The sequence below is a fragment of the Hypanus sabinus genome, chromosome 7, assembly GCF_030144855.1.
Source record: "Hypanus sabinus isolate sHypSab1 chromosome 7, sHypSab1.hap1, whole genome shotgun sequence".
In the NCBI taxonomy this organism is placed as follows: domain Eukaryota; kingdom Metazoa; phylum Chordata; class Chondrichthyes; order Myliobatiformes; family Dasyatidae; genus Hypanus; species Hypanus sabinus.
In genome coordinates, this window is record NC_082712.1 from 6,429,136 (window position 1) to 6,450,075 (window position 20,940).

Here is a 20,940-nt window from a genome sequence, read left to right on the forward strand (position 1 = left end):
GTCACTTCCCCATATTTGGATAACATCACCATCTGCGGTCACGACTGGCAGGATCACACCAACCTCCAAAAATTTTTCCAAGCAGCCAAAGATTTTAACCTTACCTATAACAGGGACAAGTGTGTGTTTGGAACCACCTGACTTGGGTGTGTCATGGAGAATGGAATAATTGGCCCTGACCCTGACTGTATGCGCCCCTTGTTGGAACTCCCTCTTCCCAACACCCTCAGAGCCCTCAAACGGTGCCTGGGCTTCTTTTCCCATTATGCCCAATGGGTCCCTCACTACACAGACAAGGCCCGCCCTCTGGTCAAGTCCACCACATTTCCCCCTCAGCCGAGGCCCACGCGGCCTTCAGCCGCATTAAAGGGGACATTGCCAAAGCAGCAATGCATGCGGTGGACGAGACCATTCCCTTCCAAGCAGAGAGTGACGCCTCCGACTTTGCACTGGCTGCTATCCTCAATCAGGCAGGAAGGCCAGTAGCATTCTTCTCTCGTACCCTTCAAGGCCCTGAAATTCGGCACTCCACGGTGGAGAAAGAAGCCCAGGCCATAGTGGAAGCTATTAGGCACTGGAGGCACTATCTCACCGGCAAAAAGTTCACCTTGCTGACTGACCAGCGCTCAGTCGCGTTCATGTTTAGCAACCAACAGCGGGGCAAAATCAAAAATGATAAAATTTTGAGGTGGAGAATCGAACTCTCCACCTACAACTATGACATCCTGTACCGGCCTGGAAGGCTCAGTGAGCCCCCTGATGCCCTATCCCGGGGAGCGTGTGCCAGCGTGCAGATCGACCAGCTATACGCCCTCCATGCAGATCTTTACCACCCGGGGGTCACCCGGCTTTACCATTTCGTGAAAGCCCAGAACCTGCCCTACTCCTTTGAGGAGATCAGGATGATGACCAGGGACTGCTAGGTCTGCGCAGAGTGTAAACCGCACTTCTACCGTCCTGAAAAGGCACAACTAATCAAGGCCACCCGCCCCTTTGAGCGACTGAGTGTTGACTTTAAGGGCCCCCTTCCCTCCACCGACCGCAATGTCTACTTTCTCAACATTATCGACGGGGAAATGGACAGGTGAAGAGGGAGAATGCCACAGTGTGGAAGGCCACACTCTTAGCCCTTAGGTCAAAGGGGTTGCCGGTCTCTCGCTGGCAGGAGGTCCTCCCCGAGGCACTCCACTCCATCCGCTCCCTGTTATGCACGTCCACCAATGCCACCCCTCATGAGCGACTCTTTTCTTTTCCCAGGAAGTCCACCAATGGGACCACCCTACCAGCTTGGCTGATGTCCCCAGGGCCAGTACTGCTCCGGAAACACGTGAGGAGCAATAAATACTCCCCAATGGTCGAGAGGGTTCACCTACTTCATGTGAACCCCCCAGTATGCCTACGTGGTCTTACCTGATGGGCGGGAGGACAAGGTCTCCGTCCGCGACCTGACGCCCGCAGGAGCACCAGACCCCTACCCCGAACACTCCATGGTGACTATGAACCCCGTACCCACCGAGCTGTATACCCACGAGACACCATGCACTCTAAGCCCTACACAGACACCTCACAACACTCCCATACTGGGCACCATGCACATGCATGAGGGGTGATCGCAGCGACGGACTTGACCGCCTGATAGACTTGATCTGTAAATATACTTGTCAGAAACTTCACCCCTTGGGGATAAATCATGTATACCTGTCTGGACACGCCCCTCTGCTGACTGCTCCTGTGGCTCCTCCCATACCCTTGCAATCCTTTTGCTTTTCAAATATCTGCAGAAGCCCTTGGAATACTCCTTCACCTTGTCTGCTAGTGCAACATCATGCTTTCTTTTAGTCTTCTTGATTTCCTTCATAGGCGTTCCATTGCACTTCTTGTACACCTCAAGTACCCACTTTGCTCCTCTCTGCCTCTACCTGCTATGCACTTCCTTGTTTTTCCAACCACTCAATATCTCTCAAAATTTAAGGTTCCCTAAACCTGTTATCCTTGCCTTTTATTCTGACAAGAGCATACAGATTCTATGCTCCTTTCTGGTAGCATCAAAATTGGTCTTTCTCCAATTTAGAAGCTTAACTCAGGGTTCAGACCTATCCATCTCCATAATAATCTTGAAACTAACAGCATCATGATCAGTAAACACAGCGTTCCTCTATACAGACTTCTACACCTGTGCTATATTGTTTCTTGATAGGAGATCCAGTAACACACTCTCTTTAGTTGGGGCCTCTATGTACTGATTAAAGAAATGTTCTTGAACACATTTGACAAACTCTATCCTATCCAGCCCTTTTACAGTATCAAAGTTCAACATTCAAACTACATATATTATTGAATTATGTATATATTATACAACCTTCAGATTCCTCTCCTTACCAGTAGCCACAAAACAAAGAAACACAAAAGAACCCATTAAAAAAGGACCATCAACAACCAATGTGCAGAGAAAAAAGAAAAACAAATTGAGCAAACAATAAAAGTAAACAAAAATGAGTCTACAGACACGAAGCCAAGCATCACCGTAGCTGGAGCAGGCCACAGCCTCAGTTCAGTGCAGAGTCAAGTAAATGTTGCAGAGAAGCAAGCAGTACTGGCCTGACCCTCGCCTCTGGTCCGGGCGTCCTGCCTTTTCCATCTGGGATGGTATTTAAATTATCCAAATATCGGGTTGTTCCTCGCTTTACCACCTCAGTTCTATTGACTCGACATGCTCCAGGCCTGGACCTCACCAAGCAGCAGCCTGTACCCAACCACTACAGAACGGCCTGGTGCTTAGATCAGTCAAATCTCGGGTCTTTCCCCGCTCTTGGTTTTGGTGGATAAGCCTCACCTTCACTCACCTCAACTTTGCCTTGCACTCCCTCTGACTCTACCTGCCCTCCACTCACCTCCATTGTTTGAGGTGGTTGTTTACCAGAAAAAATATGTTATTAGTGAAGCATTCTGTAGTTGCTGTGCTTCACTAGCGCCATCTTAAACCGGAAGTCAGCATCATTATGTGGAAAGTTAAAATCACCAGCTATCAACGACATATCAATAAAATAAAGGCATGTAGTCAGAGGAACAGTTAGCATGTCTATTCACTTTGCAGTGAGAGAACAACAGGGTGCATGGGTAAGTCATCAGTCAATAATTACTGTAAAGGGAAGTCATTGTGCTAAAAAGAATAGATCTGTACACTACACTTCCTCCCCCTTTAGATTAATGTAACATAAAACTGTATATATGCAAAACATCCAATTTCCCTTTCACAAACCATGTACAAATAAACGTGCTTTCACAGTAACAGTCCATAGCTCAAGATTCAGTCTTTTGGCTGGCACTCTGTTTCTTTCAGGATGACACCTCTAGACCTGTGGAGTGGCATCAGTTTTGGTAGGTGTCTTGTCAAAGGCAACTTCCTCCGTTGCAGGTGTCATGTTGCTGTTGGTGACATGATCCTCACTGAGAGCTATGTCCGGTGGCTGTAATGTGTCCGTCTTGTTGGATGCAATCGACTTTGGTGTGTTCTTCAGCTGAGCATCTGATACACATGGCAGCTCCATGTCTGATCTCCAACATCCTCTGTGTGCATCAGTGGTCCAGTTCTAGTAGCCATCCCACTGGGTGTCCATTTGTCTTCTTGGTAATCACGCACCAGGACTTCCTGTCCAATCTTGAAGATCCTTTCTGCCTCACTTGGCAAGCGGCTGAACTTTTTATTCTGCACTTCCTTCCGTAGCTCTGGTTTCAGGAGGTCAATGCCAGATCTCAGATTCCAGCTCGTGAACAGCATTGCAGGTGTTTGATTTGTCATTGCATGAACAGAGTTCAAGTACACAAAAAAGAGGTTGTCCACCTTCTGCTAAAGAGGAATGTCCTCCTTGTCCAAACCTTTAATGAACTTCTTGAAGGTTCGGATTAACCTTACAGCTAACCCATTCATTGGTGGGTGGTGAGGAGCTGACTGAAAATGTCTGATGCCATTTTTCTTCATGAAGTCAGAATTCTTCTGACATATATTGTGGTCCGTTGTCACAATTTGTTCTAGTAAGCCACTTCTGGCAAAGATAATCCTCAGGGTGAAGACAATCTTTGCTGATGTGGTTGATTTTATTGGTATAACTTCGAATGAGCATCCACAGCAATCAGAAACATGGAGTCCATGAATGGCCCTGCAAAGTCAATACGTACTCTTTGCCATGGTAAAGCAGCCACTCCCACAGGTGTAATGGTGCCTGTGGGGGTGGATTTTGAACCTTGTGCCTTCCCGAACAGCTTTTGGTCAAATCTTCAATCTGTCTATTCCTGGCCATCCCATGTAGCTCCGGGCGAGACTATTCATCTTGACTGTAACCATGTGTTCATTATGGTGTACAGTTTAGAGGGAACCACAGCACAAGACCTACACATCATCATTCTTTTAATACAGACAGTTGGTCTTGTCTGACTGAGAACTCTCGAAACAGGATTACCATGAGCTCGCCTTCCTTGCAGGGTGATGCATGACAATGTCGAGCCATTCCCTGTATCCCTTTGCATTTTGGAATGCGTTACTGACAACTGGTCCACCAATGGGTGTGACACTTCTGCTGGGTCACAGAATGAATACTTTTCTTCTTCAGTTGTCAACAGTGGAAGATGATGTCAAGCTGTCAGCATTGCTGTGTTGTTTGGTAACCTTGAGCTCTGTGTCATAAGAGTGGGCTCCTAGGAACAGTGCCCAAATTTGCAACCGGTTAGCAATCATCATTGAGATTCCCTTCTGTAGAAATAGTAATGAAACTTCTTTATTCCCTATGCTGGACTAAGGGCTTCTCAGTCGATCTGTGCTTCTGTGCTTGTGGATCTTGAAGCAAATGGGATTGGACGTTCAAATCCATCTTTCAAAGTGTTTGACAAAATGGCACTAATGCCATAAGGGGATGCATCACACTCCAGTCTGATGGGCAGAGATGGGTCATAATGGGTGAGTGGTTCATCGGATGCTAGTAGTCTCTTTGTTTCCTTGAATGCACTTTCACATCTTTTTGACTGTTCCCACTTTGCTCCTGTCTGCAACGGTCCATTCAATGGGTGCAGCACTGTAGGAAGATTTGGGAGAAACTGGTGGTAGAAGTTTACAAGGCCCAAGTTTGACAAAGAGAGACACATTTGTCTCTGTTTGCACACAGACCATGCTCACTCAGCCTGGTAAGCACTTTACCAAGTTTCAGGAAGTGCTCTTTATCATTTTTACCAGTCACAATGATGTCATCAAGGTAGCATAATGTTCCTGGGAAATCTTGGAGCACTGGGTCTGTTGCTCTTTGCCAAATTGCTGGAGCTGATGTGATGCCAAAGACAAGATGATTATACTGGGACAGTCCCTTGTGAGTGTTGATTGTGAGGAACTTCCTGCTTGACTCCTCAATCTCCAGTTGCAGATATGCTTGTGACAAGTTAATCTTTGAAAACCTCTCCCCGCCTTCCAAAGGTGAAGAAATGTCTTCCACTTGTGGCAGGGTTTACTGCATAGTACGCAGCGCTGGGTTGATGCTCACTTTGAAGTTCCCGCATATGTGAATGGCTCCAGCCTCCCCTTTATTGATCATCAGGATAATGGCCATAGCCCAATCGCTGTACTCAGCCTTGGAGAGAATTCCAGATGCTTCCAAGCTCTTGAGTTCAGCATTCCCCTTAGGCACTGGACTCACTTTATGGAATGCTTCATCCAGTCCAATTCTGGCCTTCATGTCTTTGAATTTACCAATGCCTTTTTCAAACACCTTCTCATTAGCATTAAGCTGTGGCTGTCACTGGTTAGTGCTACCATTTGGGCTGCAGTTGCCTGTTGATGACACATTGAGAGCTTTGATTATGTCCTAGTCTAGTTTAATTTTTCTCAACCATTCATGTCGAAAAAGTGCTGATTTCTCACTTTTCAACACATAAAGCTCTAATTGTTGTGTTTTGCCTTCGTACATCACATTTACTTTCAGTTTGCCTTTGGGAGAAACTTTTTTTCCTGTCTTTGGTATCACTGAGGTCTCTTCCAATGGTAGATTGGAAAATGTTCTGTTGTAGTCAGCCTCGGAAATTACAAACAAAGCTGACCATATATCCAGATCCATTTTCAGTTTTACATCTGTTGTGATCTATATGATTTTGTGATCTGCTTCATTTATACTATGCAGTTCTTGGCATGACAGTTCACTTTTGTCAGACTCTGTGTTGTCTGATTCACTTTCACATTCAGTCACTTTCTGTATTTGTTTAGTTTTGTGTTTGAAACTTTTCACCTATGTAATTTTACTCTTTGGTTGTACTTTAATTTTGGACTTCCACAGTCTCTCTATGTGGCCTTGTCTGTGACACTTCCCACAAACTTTCTCTTTGAAACAACAGTCATTTGCATCATGAGAGAATTTGCCACATCAATAATATTTCTGGCTTTTTGCACCATTCAGGGAGATTTTGCGCATTCACATTCTAACCTCCTTTTCTGCTGCATCTTTTGCTGCAGTCTCTAACGATACTGCAATGATCAATACTCATTCTAAAGTTAGTTCTTTTTCTAACAGTAGCCTCTTTTGAGTGCTTTGACACATACAAGCCTGTCCCTTAATGCATCAGAAAGTCCATCTCCAAAGTTACAGTTTTGGGAAAGTTTGCAATGTATTAGGAAATGCTTTCATCCTTTGACTCGTTCCTTTTGTGAAATCTAAATCTGTCAGTTCTTTCTAGTGGTTTAGGCCTCAAGCGATTTTGTAAAATCGTTACAATTTCATTGAACATCTTGCTTGCTGGTTTTTTAGGAGTTACTCGGTTGCGCAAGAGCCTATACATTTTAGCACCCAGTAAGCTAAAAAGTGTAGAGGCTTTCTTTTCCCCTTTCCCCATGTCATTAGCATTACAATACAGATCAACCCTCTTGAAATATGATTCCCAGTGCTCAGTAGCACTATCAAGTTCATCAACCTTGCTGACTAAGGCCATCCTCACATAATTTTCACTTTAACTTTGTCAGTTGTGTGTCTCTCACTCTGTAATATGCAGTGCATATTACACACAGTGCACACAGTGCATCCCTTTGTTAGTGTCTGTGACGGCCTTCTCCTCTCACTGTCTCTCTCCCTTCCTCCAAATTCTGTTGTTGCAGCTGGTGATACTCGCTGACATTCAGGCTTGTACTCGCTGCCAATGTGTTGTGTCTGCATAACGACATATTATTTAAATAAAGCAGGCAGACGGGAGAAGTTAACGTGTATATTCACTTTGCAGTGAGAGAGAACAACAGATCAATGCCCATGGATAAGCGATCAGTTGATAACTCAAGCTAAAAGAAATAGATCCATACATTACAGTCTCAGCCTTATGTTTCTTGTAACGGTCTGCGAAAACGCTTCTCTAAATCCTGCAGACTGTTGGCTGGTCAATAATATAATCCCATTAGTGACGTCATCCTTTTCTTATTCCTCATTTTCACCCACAAAACCTGAAAACCTGAGTTCTTCAGTCTGTCCTGTCTGAGGTTACATCCACACTAGACCGGATAATTTTGAAAACGCCGGTTTTGCGTAAAAACAATAGGAGTCCACACTATGCGTTTTTAAAAATATCTCTGTCCACATTGAAATGGATATTTCAGCGAATCTCCTCCTACTGGGCATGTGCAGGAAACGTCTTCCTGCTTGTTTGGTGTCGAATCTCGCTGTGAAAAATGGTGCATGTTTGTTCAATTACAGACTAGAAAAACTTAAACAATGGACAGCTGTTGGCTCTCGCGCAGGAGGACTTAAAAGTAAAAAAGAACAAATATTGGAGTTTACAGAGGCAACTGGCAGGGAGTTCACGGACAGATTGACCCGGCTGACGACGAACATTGAAAAACTGACTAACTCTGTTGCATTAATAAAGCCCCTTGTTAAATGTATAAAACATGTCTGCATCAGTGTTATCTTGTATTTCCATACAATGTTACATCTATTGTCAGAGAAGTACTTGGATAAATAGGTAAACCACCTTCATACAAGCAAGGACAGCAAACAGGGCAAAGTGAGTATACTTATTTATTCAGTAAGTTATGGGTCAAAGTATTTGGTGAGTACGTTTCTAACTCTTCTGGCTTCAGTCTCATTGCCGTCTGTTCTGAAATTGTTAGGTTACATTCAAGAAAACAATGAAATAGCGCGCTGCCGTCTGATAGTGTTTTCAGATTTCTCCGGTTACCCCGTCCACACAGATCTGCCCAAACGGCGTTTTCAAAAATACACACCCTGGAAAGCGTTTCAGAAAAGCTCTGATTTCAGGATACAAAAACCCTGTTTTAGGGTGGATGGAGGGTCAAAACGAAGAGAAAAAGCTTCAGTTACAGATTTATCCAGTGTAGTGTGGATGTAGCCTCTGACACTGCTACAACATATCCATTTACTAGTAATGCCACAGCTCACCCTTTAGTCTCTCCCAATCTATCACATCGAAAACAAAGGAACACTGGAATACCGAGCTGCAACCAAGTCTCAGTAATGGCTACAATGTCATAATTCTACCTACTGATCCATTCCCTAAGCTCATCCATCTTTCCAATAATAGTCCTTACATTGAAATATACACAACTCAGAACATTATTCTTTAGAAATATTTCACCTTTCATTCTTAACCTATGACCTCCAGTCCTAGTCTTGCGCAACCTCAGAGGAAAAAGTGCATTTGCACTAACCAGAATTCTCTAACCCTAGAAGATCTCCCCTCATTCTCCTGCACTCCAGCAAACAAAGCCTACCTTTCCCGGTAACTCAAGTCCCCAAGTCCCAGCAACATCCTTTTGAATGAGACCATAAGGCATAAGGGCAGAATGAGGCCATCTGGCCCATCGAACATGGCTGTTCCTTTTTCTTCTCCTCCTCAACCCCAGTTCCTAGTCTTCTCCCTGTAACCTGTGATGCCATGTCCAATCAAGAACCTGTCATTCTCTGCCTAAAATACACCCAACGACCCGGCCTCCACAGCTGCACGTGGCAACAAATTCCACAAATTCGCCATCCTTTGGCTAAAGAAATTTCTCTGCATCTCTGTTTTGAAAGGGCCCTCCTCTATCCTGAGGCTGTTCCCTCTTGTCCTAGACTCTCCAACCATGGGAAACATCCTTTCCACATCCACTCTGTCTAAGCTTTACAACATTTAAAAGGTTTCAATGAGATCATCCTTCTGAATTCCAGTGAGTACAGACCCAGAGCCATCAAAATTTCCTCGTATGAAAACACTTTCATTCCTGGACTCATCCTTGTGAACCTCCTCTGGACCCTCTCCAATGGCAGCACATCTTTTCTAAGATGAGGGGCCCAAAACTGTTCACAATACTCAAGGTGAAGCCTCACCCGTGCTTTATAAAGTCTCAGCATCACATCCTTGTCTTTAGTGCCATACATGATGCCATACATGATCACAGTTCAAAAAAGGACATTCTCTCAATTGATCCAAGAAGTAAGCAGTTCTCAGGCAAGGCAGTGTTATCATATTCCTTCTGCTGTTTTGGGCACCTGGCAACAGTGAATACAGTAGGAGTATTTTTTTCTGTAGATAGCACTACCCACCCCCCCATCCCAGTGCAAAGATGAAAGACCCTACATGACTCACATATATATAAACAAGCAGCATAAGACCAGAAGGTATAGGAGCAGAATGAGGCCATTTGACCCATTGAGTCTGCTCCACCATTTCCACATCATGGCTGATCCATTATCCCCTCAGCCCCGATCTCTTGCCTTTTCATCCCCTGACCAATCAAAAATCTATCAACCTCTGCTTTAAATGTACCCAGTGACTTGGCCGGTGATAGTGAATTCCATAGGCTCATCACTCTCTGGTGAGAGATTCCACAATGTGCTGTGCCCTTCCTTGAACATGATACATTACCATAGCAAACAAGCTTTTATCAACCTGTTAGCACATTAACCATTTATCAATGTTAGCTCTAGCTATCACAAAGTGTTAAGAGAGTGCTGGAGCAAACATCACCCAATAGCCTGTCCTGGTTCAACCCTGTGTACACCATGCCAGAAAAGCTCACCAGTGTTTCTACTTCCTCAGGGTCTACAGAAATTCAGCAGATACACTTTGATCTCACCAATTCACCAGAGAAATCATCCTTGTATTGCACTGGAATGGAAACTGCTCTAAGGAACTATAGGAACTCCAGAGAGGAGAACAGCCTTCCCTCCATTGATTCTGTCTACACATCTTGCAGCCAACATCTCTCTCTGGATGTTTTCTCCTCTCCCATCTCCCATTGGGCAGAAGATTCAGAATCAAGTATATCAGCAGCGTACGTCGTAAAGTTTGTTGACTTCACAGCAGCAGTACAATGCAATACATAATAATGGAGAAAAAATCTGAGAATTATAGTGTGTGTATAAATACATATACTAAAATAAGTAGTTAAATTAAATAAGTAGTGCAAAAATAGAAATAAAAAAGCAGTGAGATGGTGTCCATGGGTCAATGCCTATTCAAAAATCAGATGGCAGAGGGGAAAAAGCTGTTCCTGAACTGTTGAGTGTGTGCCTTCGGGTTTCTGTCCCTCCTTCCTGATTGTAAGAATGAGAAGAGAGCATGTCCTGGGTGATGGTGGACACCGCCTTTCTTAGGCATCGCTCCTTGAAGATGCCCTGGATACTACAGAGACTAGTGCTCATGATGGGGCTGTCTAGGTTTACAACTCTTCGCAGCTTATTTCAATCCTGTGCAGGAACCCCCTCCCCTTCATACCTACAGTGATACAGCCAGTTGTAATGCTCTCCCATCTGTAGAAATCTTCGAGTGTCCTCAAACTTCAAATGAAATACAGCTGCTGTCATGGATTCTCTGTAATAGCACAAGATACAAAAGTTTGAAGGCACATACATTAAACTCAAGACCAGCTTCTATCCTGCTGTATGGTTCCCTAATATGATAAGATAGAGTCTAGACACAAACAAGAGAAAATCTGTAGATGATGGAATTTGAGCAACACACATAAAATATTGGAAGAAACCAGCAGGCCAGACAGCATCTATGGAAAAGAGTACAGTCGACATTTTGGACTGAACTGTTCACCTCACAATCTCCCTTTTATGGCCTTGCCCATTACTTTTGGCCTGCACCGCACTTTCCCTGTAACTATAACACTTCATTCTGTGTTGTGTTATTGCTCCCTTGCACTGTTGTGATGATCTGATCTGCATGGATGACATGGAAAAAAGTATGTTTCACACTATGTGTTACAATAATAAACCAAGTTGGAAAGTATAATATCACAATTCTAAAATAATTATTTGTATTTGTATTGGTTGATCAGTGTCACATTAATGAGATATAGTGACAAGCTTGCTTTGCATGCTGTTCATACAGATCAGAACATTACACAGTGCACTGAGGTGTGTAACTACACTGGTCTAATGAAATAATGGCCATGCATCATACAGATGTCCTTGAAGATTTATTTTTATTTCTCTCTCTCTTTCTTCAGCAGGCACCGTGAAAACTACAAGAAAATAAAGGACATAACAGGTTTGAAGCATACATCTCTCAAAGTCTTTTAAAGTCTCTCAAGCTAGTGTCCACCAATAAACAGGCCCAAAACATGTCAGCACAACAGAAGTGTGCAGAAATCAAATAAAATCACTAAAAACTGTGCGTGTAAAGGCACATCAACAACATTACACACAAAATAAAACAAATAAAAACAATTACCGTGTGCGCCTCTTGGACCACATATAACCATAACCATATAACTAAAAACCATAAGGTTATTTTAGGGCCCTATGTCTTTCTCTGCTTCCATGTTGGTTCTGACCCATAATGCCACAGTCATGCTCTTACTAAACTCTGGTCAGGTGACCCATTACACACTACATTAAATAAACCTTACATAAAGAGCACAACATTCTTAATAAAACAATATTTTAAAGTGATATGTTTTAAACAAATTTTTTACCAATGTTACCTTTTTAACATCTTACTTATTACATTTCTAATCTTTTTTTTACGGCTGTATGAACTCAAGTAATCATGAAGTAGATGATCAGCCATGATCTCAAAATGGCTGTGCAGGCTCGAAGGGCCAAATGGTCTACATCTGCGCCTATTCTCTATTGTCTATTGAATTTCTGACAGAAACATATAAAATAAACATCTCAATGAAACATGTCGCTGAGACAGTTACAAGGTGGAACAAGATAAAGCAATAATGAAGTTTTTTTTTATTAAGTTAAATTAACAGTTTTGCTATCTTCTGCAACACTCTTTTAACAATTCTCTGTGTCTATGAAGGATGAAGTGAGCGCTGGAGCCCAGTATAGAGTACTTATGCTTTGTATCTACAACACAAGATGATCTTCAATCCACATGCTGCAACATCTGGCTGGGTAGCAAGATTTGCATCATAAATCCCCCAGGAAGGGCTTTGCACACCTAACTACACTAAACACCTAATGCTGGAGCAAAGTGTTGTGACTGCAAACAGTAATCTATCCCTTTGACGGTATGGTGGCATGGTGGTTAGCACAACCCCCTACAGTGCCAGCGATAGGTGTTCGATTCCTGCTGCCGACTGTAAGAAGTTTGTATGTCCTCCCCGTGACTGTGTTGGTGCGCTGGTTTCCTTCCACATTCCAGAGACATATGGGTTAGGGTTAGTGAGTTGTGCACATGCCATGTTGGTGCTGGAATCATGGTGACACTGATGCGGGCTGTACCCCGGACATCCTTGACTGTGTCGTTCGTTGACACGAACCAAGCATTTCAATGTATGTTTCAATGTACATATAATAAATGAAGCTAATCTTTAAACCTTCAGACTATTCCTCTTAATTCCACTCTCCCTACAGTTTGTTCCTAGAGTCAAAGAGTCATTAGAGCACTACAGCACAAAAACAGGCCATTTGGCTCATCTAGTCCATGCCAGTCTGATCTTCTGCCAAGTCCTACCTACCTGCATTTGGCCCATAGCCCTCCATGCCCCTCTCATGCCACCCCCAACACATCCTCGGATTATATTAGCTGTTGACATGAGCGATGCATTTCACTTTATACTTTGATGTAGATGTGGTGACTGAAGCAAATAAATCTAGAACTATTGTTTGAGTTGAAAAGTTGACTTTTCCAGCTATTTCCCAGAGAGCAAAATATCATCAGATTAATAAGAGGAAATGGATCACTGACAGGGATGTTTCAGAAGAAGCAGATGATCCAATTACATACGTCCCACAGCTCCCTCTAAAAGAATGCAAAGTTTGACAGGTTTCATTTCCATTCTGCTCACCTACTAGCACCTACCTATAGCAAAGTAATGCCTTCAAGATTGAAATATTGCTTTGCAAATATTATTCAAATATTGTTCCCTACAATACTCGTTGCTGTCAGAATTCATGTGGATCAAGTGGGGAGAGCACAGAGTTGGTACTGAAGCTCTTTCAGCCACCTTCTCTGGCAGCTAATTCCATAGACAGGCCACAGTCTGTGTAAAAATCACAAACCAGAGGAAATCTGCAGATGCTGCAAATTCAAGCAACGCACACAAAATGCTGGAGGAACTCAGTCTCAGCCCGAGACATCGACTGGACTTTTTTCCACAGATGCTGCCCGGCCGGCTGAGTTCCTCCAGCTCTTTGTGTGTGTTGCTCTGTGTGTTGCCTACCAGGTTCCTGTTAAATGTTTCCCATCTTACCTTAAAACCGTGTGTTAGTTCTTGTTTCCACATCCCTGGAAAAAAGACTGCACTCTGTCCCTCATAATGTTATACTCCTTTATCAGGTCACCTCTCAGTCTCTCAAACCCCAAAGAGGTAAGTCCTAGGTTGTCAACCTCTCCCTATGATTCAGTCCCTCAAGTCCTGGTGACTTCCTTGTAAATCTTTTCTGCACTCTTTTCAGTTGAATAACATCTTTCTGAGGGAGACTTCGACCACACAGCACAGACACAGGCCCTTCAGTCCAATAGGCCATGCCAACAAAGATGTCTATCCAAGCTAATCCTGTTTGCCTATGAAGGGCCCATAGCTCTCTCAACCTCTCCTATCCCTGTACCTGTTCGAAGGTCTTTTAAACATTGTAATTGTCTCCACAACTACTGTATTACTTACTCTGGCTGCTTGTAACACAAACCTCTGTGTAAAACAGTTTCTCTTCAGGTCCATTTTAAATCTTTCCCCTCTTATATCAAATATATACCCTCTACTTCTACTCTGCCCTACAAAAGGGAAAAGGTGTAGACATCCACTTTATCTGTGCCCCTCATGATTTTATACACCTCTATAACATCACTCCTTGGTCTTCGATGCTCTGGGGAAAATACTCCTTTTTCCCACACTTAACCTGGGCTCTCAAGTCCTGGTAACGTCCCCATGAATGTTATTTCTGCCCCCCACCCCCTTTCCATTTTAAGGACACTTTTCTGGGTGACCAAACTTGCGCACAGTACTCCAAGTGTTGTGTCACCAATCTCATTGGCTCATCACACAGCCTTGGATCACCCGCACAATACAAACACCTATATCAGGATGCCGTTTATTGACTACAGTTCAGCACTTAACACAATCATTCCTACTGTCTTGATCAAAACGCTATAGAACCTGGGCCTCTCTACCCCCCTCTGCAACTGGATCCTCAGCTTCCTCACTGGGAGACCACAGTCTGAGCAGATTGGAAATAACATCTCTACCTCCTGACAATCAACACTGTCACGCCTCGGGAGTGTGTGCTTAGCCCATTGCTCCACTCGCTCTACACCCATGACTGTGTGGCTAGGCAGAGCTCAAAGGCCATTCATAAATCTGCTGACGATATGACTATTGTTGGCAGAACTTCAGATGGAGATGAGAGGGCATACTGGAGTGAGATATACCAGCTAGTTGAGTGGTGCCATAGCAACAACCTTGCACTCACTATCAGTAAGACTAAAGAACTAATAGTGGAGTTCAGAAACGGTAAGACAAGGGAACACATACCAATCCTCAAAGAGGGATCAGAAATGGAAAGATTGAGCAATTTCAAGTTCCTGGGTGTCTGTATCTCTGAGGATCTAGCCTGGACCCACCTTATTGATGCAGCCACAAAGAAGGCACAACAGTGGCTACGTTTCATTAGGAGTTTGAGAGATTTGATACATCACCAAAGACACTTGCAAATGATACAGATGTACTGTGGAGAGCATTCTAACTGGCTGCATCACTGTCTGATATGGGGGGGTGGGGTGCATTGCACAAGATCAAACTAAGCGACAGAGAGTTGAAAATCTCCATCATGGGCACTGGCCTCCATAGTTTCTAGGGCATCTTCAAGGAGCGATGCCTCAAAAAGGCAGTATCCATCATTACAGACTTTCCTCACTCAGGTCATGCCTTTTTCTCATTGCTATTATCATGAAGGAGTTACAGCAGCCTGAAGGAACACACTCAATGATTTAGGAACAGTTTCTTCCCCTCTTTCACCTGAATTCTGAATGAACATGAACACTACCTCACTATTTTTTTATTTCCATGTTTGCACTACAGTACTATTTAACTTTTTAATATATACTTGCTGTAATTCACAGTGTTTCTTTCTATTATTACATATTGCAATGCTCTGCTGCCACGAAGACAACAAATTTCACAACATATGCCGGTAATATTAAACCTGATTCTGATTCAGCAAAGCCCTGTACAGCATTGATATGATCTCCCAACTCCTGAACTCATTACCCTGCCTGATGAAGGCAGGTGTGTCAAATGCCTTCACAATCACCTTCTTGCCTCTTTGAGGGATCTTTTTAGCCCTTAGATCTCCCTGTTCCCACAACTCTATCCAGCCTCTACCATTTAATGTGGTTTCAATAACCAAATACCTTCTTCTTTGTAAGCCTATTACCCCTACTGGGGTATTGGCCCCCAACAAGCAGCTCGCCAGAATCCGTTGTCCTGGGCCTGTCTTTCAAGTTGTCCCCAGGTGTAGCCCATCTTCTTGGTGTACATCTGCTAGGCAAAGATCCTTTCTCTCCCACGGATGAGTTTTTGGAGATTCTGCTGGCGTTTCTGCAGCTCTGAATTTTTACAGGATAGGGTTGTTAGCCACATGCCCGGCCCTTCTCCTTTTGCAGCTGGGACCGTCCATGGCAGATTTCGCTAACCAAAGTGGAACACATCATATTCCTGGAGGTGGCAATTAATCCTTTGTATTCCATTCTTTCGGGAGAGAGAGTTCCTATGTTCGATGACTGTTTGTGTAGAAAAAATGTGTTTGCTCAATGGCTTGTGTTAAGTCAGCAATATGTACGCTCACTTTGAGACAATCAGCCTGCCACTTGTCAGAGTGATGCTCTGAGCAAACAAACTTTCTCTGTCCACCGTGACCCTGCAAGGCCTCGGTAAAGTAAGTCAATTAGTCCCATTTGACTGCTCTTTCCACAAATTATGTTCCCACATGTGTCAATCACATTTCATTTTAAATGCTGTTTGTTTCTACCACTCCTGTTAGCATCGTTTCTCAACCACCCTGTGAGTAATTTATTCTCTTGGTGAGGGGCTCACTTGCATTGAACTGAAATGCAAAGTGGTTTACCAGCAGCTCTGTTGGTCACGGTTGGATGTCCATAGGTTTTGCGTCCCAGTTGTCTGCTTTGCTGGTGCAGCGGACTGGGCAGTACGATATGGAGACCAAGCTATGGCCCATGTGGCAAGCTCCCTCTCTCCGCACAGCTGATGAATCCAAAGAAACGGCAGAGACTGATACAGATCGGCACCAGAGGCATCGCGGGAGTTGCCAGTCAGCGCTGAACTCAATGTAGGACTGCCTCGAGGACTCCAGCTCCTCAGGGTTAAGTCCTGAAGCTTTCCCCATGAGTGGGTATAACCACAGGGCAGCAGTGGTTCGAGATCAGAGTTTTCCTTCTCCTAGATGAGTGGCAATCACGGTGTTGAGACCCACCTGCCCGGAGTGAGTGGTTTTAAGGCACCAGATACCTGCCTTTACCTCCACCCCCTCCTGTCAGTTGAAACGGTTCATCCAGGCTAAGCCACATGTGTAGGCCAGGAGGCTTTGAGATGCACGTCATTGTGAGCATTTAATGGCTAGTCGAAGCTTATCCTCACTATCCCCCCACCCCCACTCCACCACCAGCAATGACAGCCTTAAAGAACCAGCTTTTCATGTGAGCCCACTTATAAGGAGCAGGAGTAGACCATTCGGTCTCTCAAGCTGATCCTGGCTGATCTGACAATAACCTCAACTCGTCATTCCTGCGTATACCTTTCACTTAACAGCTCATGCCAACCTCGGGTTGGACAAAAAAAGTACAAAAGCTGTCCTTGATATAATCTATAGATTGTGTCCAATCTGTCAAAGTTAGTCAGGATCTTGAGTTCTTTATCAGATCTCCTCTTAGCACTCTGCGTTCCAGGGAGAGCAGGCAAAGCTTATCTAGTCTTACAGTCATCGAGTGCTCCAGCTCAGAAACAAGCCCTTCAGCTCCTCTAGTCCATCCTCACCTGCCTAGTGCCATCGACCCATACCCCTCCCATTCATGTACTTGTCCATATTTACCTAAAATGCTTAAATTTGACCCATATCCGCCATTTCCACTGGAGCTCATTCCACGCTCTGAGTGAAGATGTTCCCCATCTGGTTCACCATAAATATTTTACCTTCCAGTTCTAGTCTCACTCAACCTCAGTGGAAAAAAGCCTGCTTGCATTGACCCTATCTATACCCCTCATAATTTTGTACATCTCCCTTCATTCTCTTACGCTTTAGTGAGTAAAGTCCTGACCTATTCAACCTTTGCCTATAACTCAGGTCCTCAAGTTCTGGCGTCATCCTTGTAAATTTTCTCTGTACTCTTTCGATCTTATTGATAACTTGCTGAACTGCAGACAATTCTCCAAATTAGCCTCAACAGCATCTTATACAACTACAACATTACATCCCAATTCCCTACCTCACCAGTTTGATTTATGAAGGCCAACGTAGCAAAAGCTCTGATTATGACCCTATCGACCTGTGACGCCACGATAAGTGAAGTCCTGGAATGCACTCCTGTTAGGATGTTGGGAGGTTGTTATCAGCGGGCTTAAGCAAGTAGACAGAATGGAACAACAAGTAGGACGTTAGTTAGTGAAATCTGGAACCTCAGCTAGAGAGCTCAGCCGATCCTGCCACAGAGTCATAGACTTGTACAGCTTGGAAACAGGCCATTGGCCCAATTTGTCCCTGCGGACTGATGTGTCTTTCTGGGCTAGTCCCATCTGACTGCATTTCATGTAGATCCCCCTCAGCCGGGGGCTGCCAAACTTTTTCATGCCATTGACCAAAACAATTAAACAAGGGGTCCATAGACCTACAGTTGGAAAGCCCCTCCCTAAACCTTTCCTGTTCATCTATCTGTCTGAGTGTCCCCTTTTAAAGCATAGAACATGGCCCTTCAGCCCATGACTGAGGGGTGGCAAATCATGAGGACAGGGCGAGACTAAATGGATTTTTCCCATGGGAGGGGGTGTTACAAACAAGTGGGGGTGGGACAGGTTTAAAATCAGAAGAAGCGAGAGATTTAAAAAGGACATCAAAATTGGATTCAGATTTATTCCCACTGTCGTGAAGTTTGTTGCTTTGTGAGAATGATACAGTGCAAGTGTCACAAAGTTCTATAAATTACAATAAATAAACAAATAACCAAATGAACAGTGCGGAAGAGGAATAGTGAGGTGGTGCTCATGGGTTCATTGTCCATTCAGAAATCAGATAGCGGAGGGGAGGAGGCTGTTCCTAAAACATAGAGTGTGGGTCTTCAGATTCCCCCTATGATCCTAATAATAAGAGGGCATGCCCCCAGTAGTGAGGGTCCTTAATGATGGATGCCCCCTTCTTAAGGCACTGCTTCTTGAAGCTGCCCTCCACAGAGGGAGACGTGCCCATGATGAGACTGACTGAGTCCACAACCCTCTGAAACCCATCTTGATCCTGTGCATTGGAGCCTCCTTGCCTGCCAGTGATGCAACCACTCAGAAAGCTCTCCACGGTACACCTATAGAAATTTGCTAGAGTCCTTGTTGGCACGACAAATCTCCTCAAGCTTCTTCATGCAAAGGAGGTAAGTATTTACAACAAGCTGCCAGAAATTGTGGTGGAGGCGGGCACGTTAACAATATGTGAAACCCACCTGGATAAGTACATGGATAGGAGAAATTTAGAGGGCTAGGGGCCAAACATGGACAGATGGGACAAGTTTGTTGGGTAACACAGTTAGGCGAGTTCCATGGTATATTTCTCTATGACTCTAGTCCAGGAGTTCCCAACCCTTCTCATGCCATGGAGCCTTAGCATTAACCGAGGAGTCCGTGGACCCCAGGTTGGGAACCCCTAGTCTAGTCAATGTCAAGCTTGATGCTGTTGTCGTCAAGGTATGGAATGATCGAATTGAATTTCAGATTATTGTCCTTTAGAAACCACAAATGCAATGCAGTTAAAAAATGAGACAACATTCCTCCAGAATGATATCACAAAAGCAAATGACAAAACGAACTACACCAGAAAATCCACAGAACGTTTGGCAATCCCCAATCCAGAGTCCGGAGAGGCTGCTGTGTATTAATATCGCGCTACTGTCTTAGCGCGTTCCCCGGAAAGGAGCTCCAAACTCATCAGACAAAACAAGACTACCCAGACACACCAAGTCAAGAAACCAACTCTACCACCCAACAAACCAAAATCTAAAGCTATAAGACCTACACAAAACCATATAGTTACAACACATAGTTACAACAGTGCAAACAATAGCATAATTGATTAAAAAGAAACAGACCATGGGCACAGTAAAAAATAGTCCAAAGATGTTAAAAGACTGTAAGTTCGAAAGAAATCACCGTACAGTTTCCACAAGTCCTCAGGGTTCCGATATACTCGTCATCCCACGCTGACGGCAGAAGTGAATGCCCCCACTATGGACTTCCATGGCACTGCCCGACTCAGCCTCGCAGACGCAGCACACAATGAAAGCTCCGTTGGACCCAGCCTCACAGACGCAGCACACAGTGAAAGTGCCCCGACTGCAGCGGACTCCGAGTCTGTCGAACCTCTGCGTCTCCGACCATCCCCTCCAGCACAGCCTCTATGAGCACCATCCTCTGCCGACAGTATTAAGACACCCCTGCCAACGGCCACCGGTAATGCAACCCCAAGGACTGGGGGCCTGTTCTTCTCCGCAGAGACCCGGACCTCACAGCAGCAGTAGAAATGAAGAAAGCCTTCCTGGAGATTTCCAGATGCTCCTCTGTGCTCCCATGTCAGTTTTTCATCAGATTAGGATTACGCACGGCACCCCGCTTAACAAATAACAGACATCAGCTCCAGAGTGGCCGCTGCAAGCTGCGTCGCGCCGCCATCTATAAATAGGACCTCCTTTATTGAAAGCAGTAAGTCTCAACCGGTACCTCTCCACATCGAAACATACCATGGGATGCATTCATTCCCAAGTATACTCCAGCATGATAGACTACAGGAGCAAAGTCCGTACTAAGGAGAACTGAAGAGAAAGAGGAAATGCTAACAGGGAATGAACAAGTGAATTAGGATCAATTGGACATCTCTGCAGTCTATTTCTCCTCAATGACTCCATGACTCTTGGGATTGGATGGGCAAGTGGATTTAGGATAGGAGATTATCCTGGGTGACTGAACTGTTTCAAAAGTATTGAGTCTTATTCCTCTCCCTATTTCTTAAATTCCCTCTTCACACCAAACACTACTTGCAGGATTCCCAAGCTTCACTATCTTTCTTCTTCTTGTTCACTCATCACCCGTACAGGGCATAAGCAGCTCACCAGAGTCCTCTGTCCTGAGCCAGTCTTTCAAGAGGTCCCCGGGTGTGGCCCACCTTATGTTTTCTAGTGGAAGATCCCTCCTCTCCCTGGGATGAGATCCTTGGAGCTTCTGTTGGTGTGTCTGTAGCTCTGGGCTTTTTTTTACAGGAT

General features: G+C 44.4%; 1 long non-coding RNA gene across 1 annotated transcript; it reads left to right on the plus strand.

Annotated features, from left to right (window-relative positions):
• The first annotated feature begins 10,065 nt into the window (after positions 1-10,065).
• LOC132396524 (uncharacterized) lies at positions 10,066-12,623 on the plus strand. Its single transcript, XR_009513005.1, has 3 exons — positions 10,066-10,288; positions 11,471-11,511; positions 12,274-12,623. It is a non-coding gene; the product is annotated as an uncharacterized LOC132396524 (long non-coding RNA).
• Positions 12,624-20,940: the final 8,317 nt, after the last annotated feature.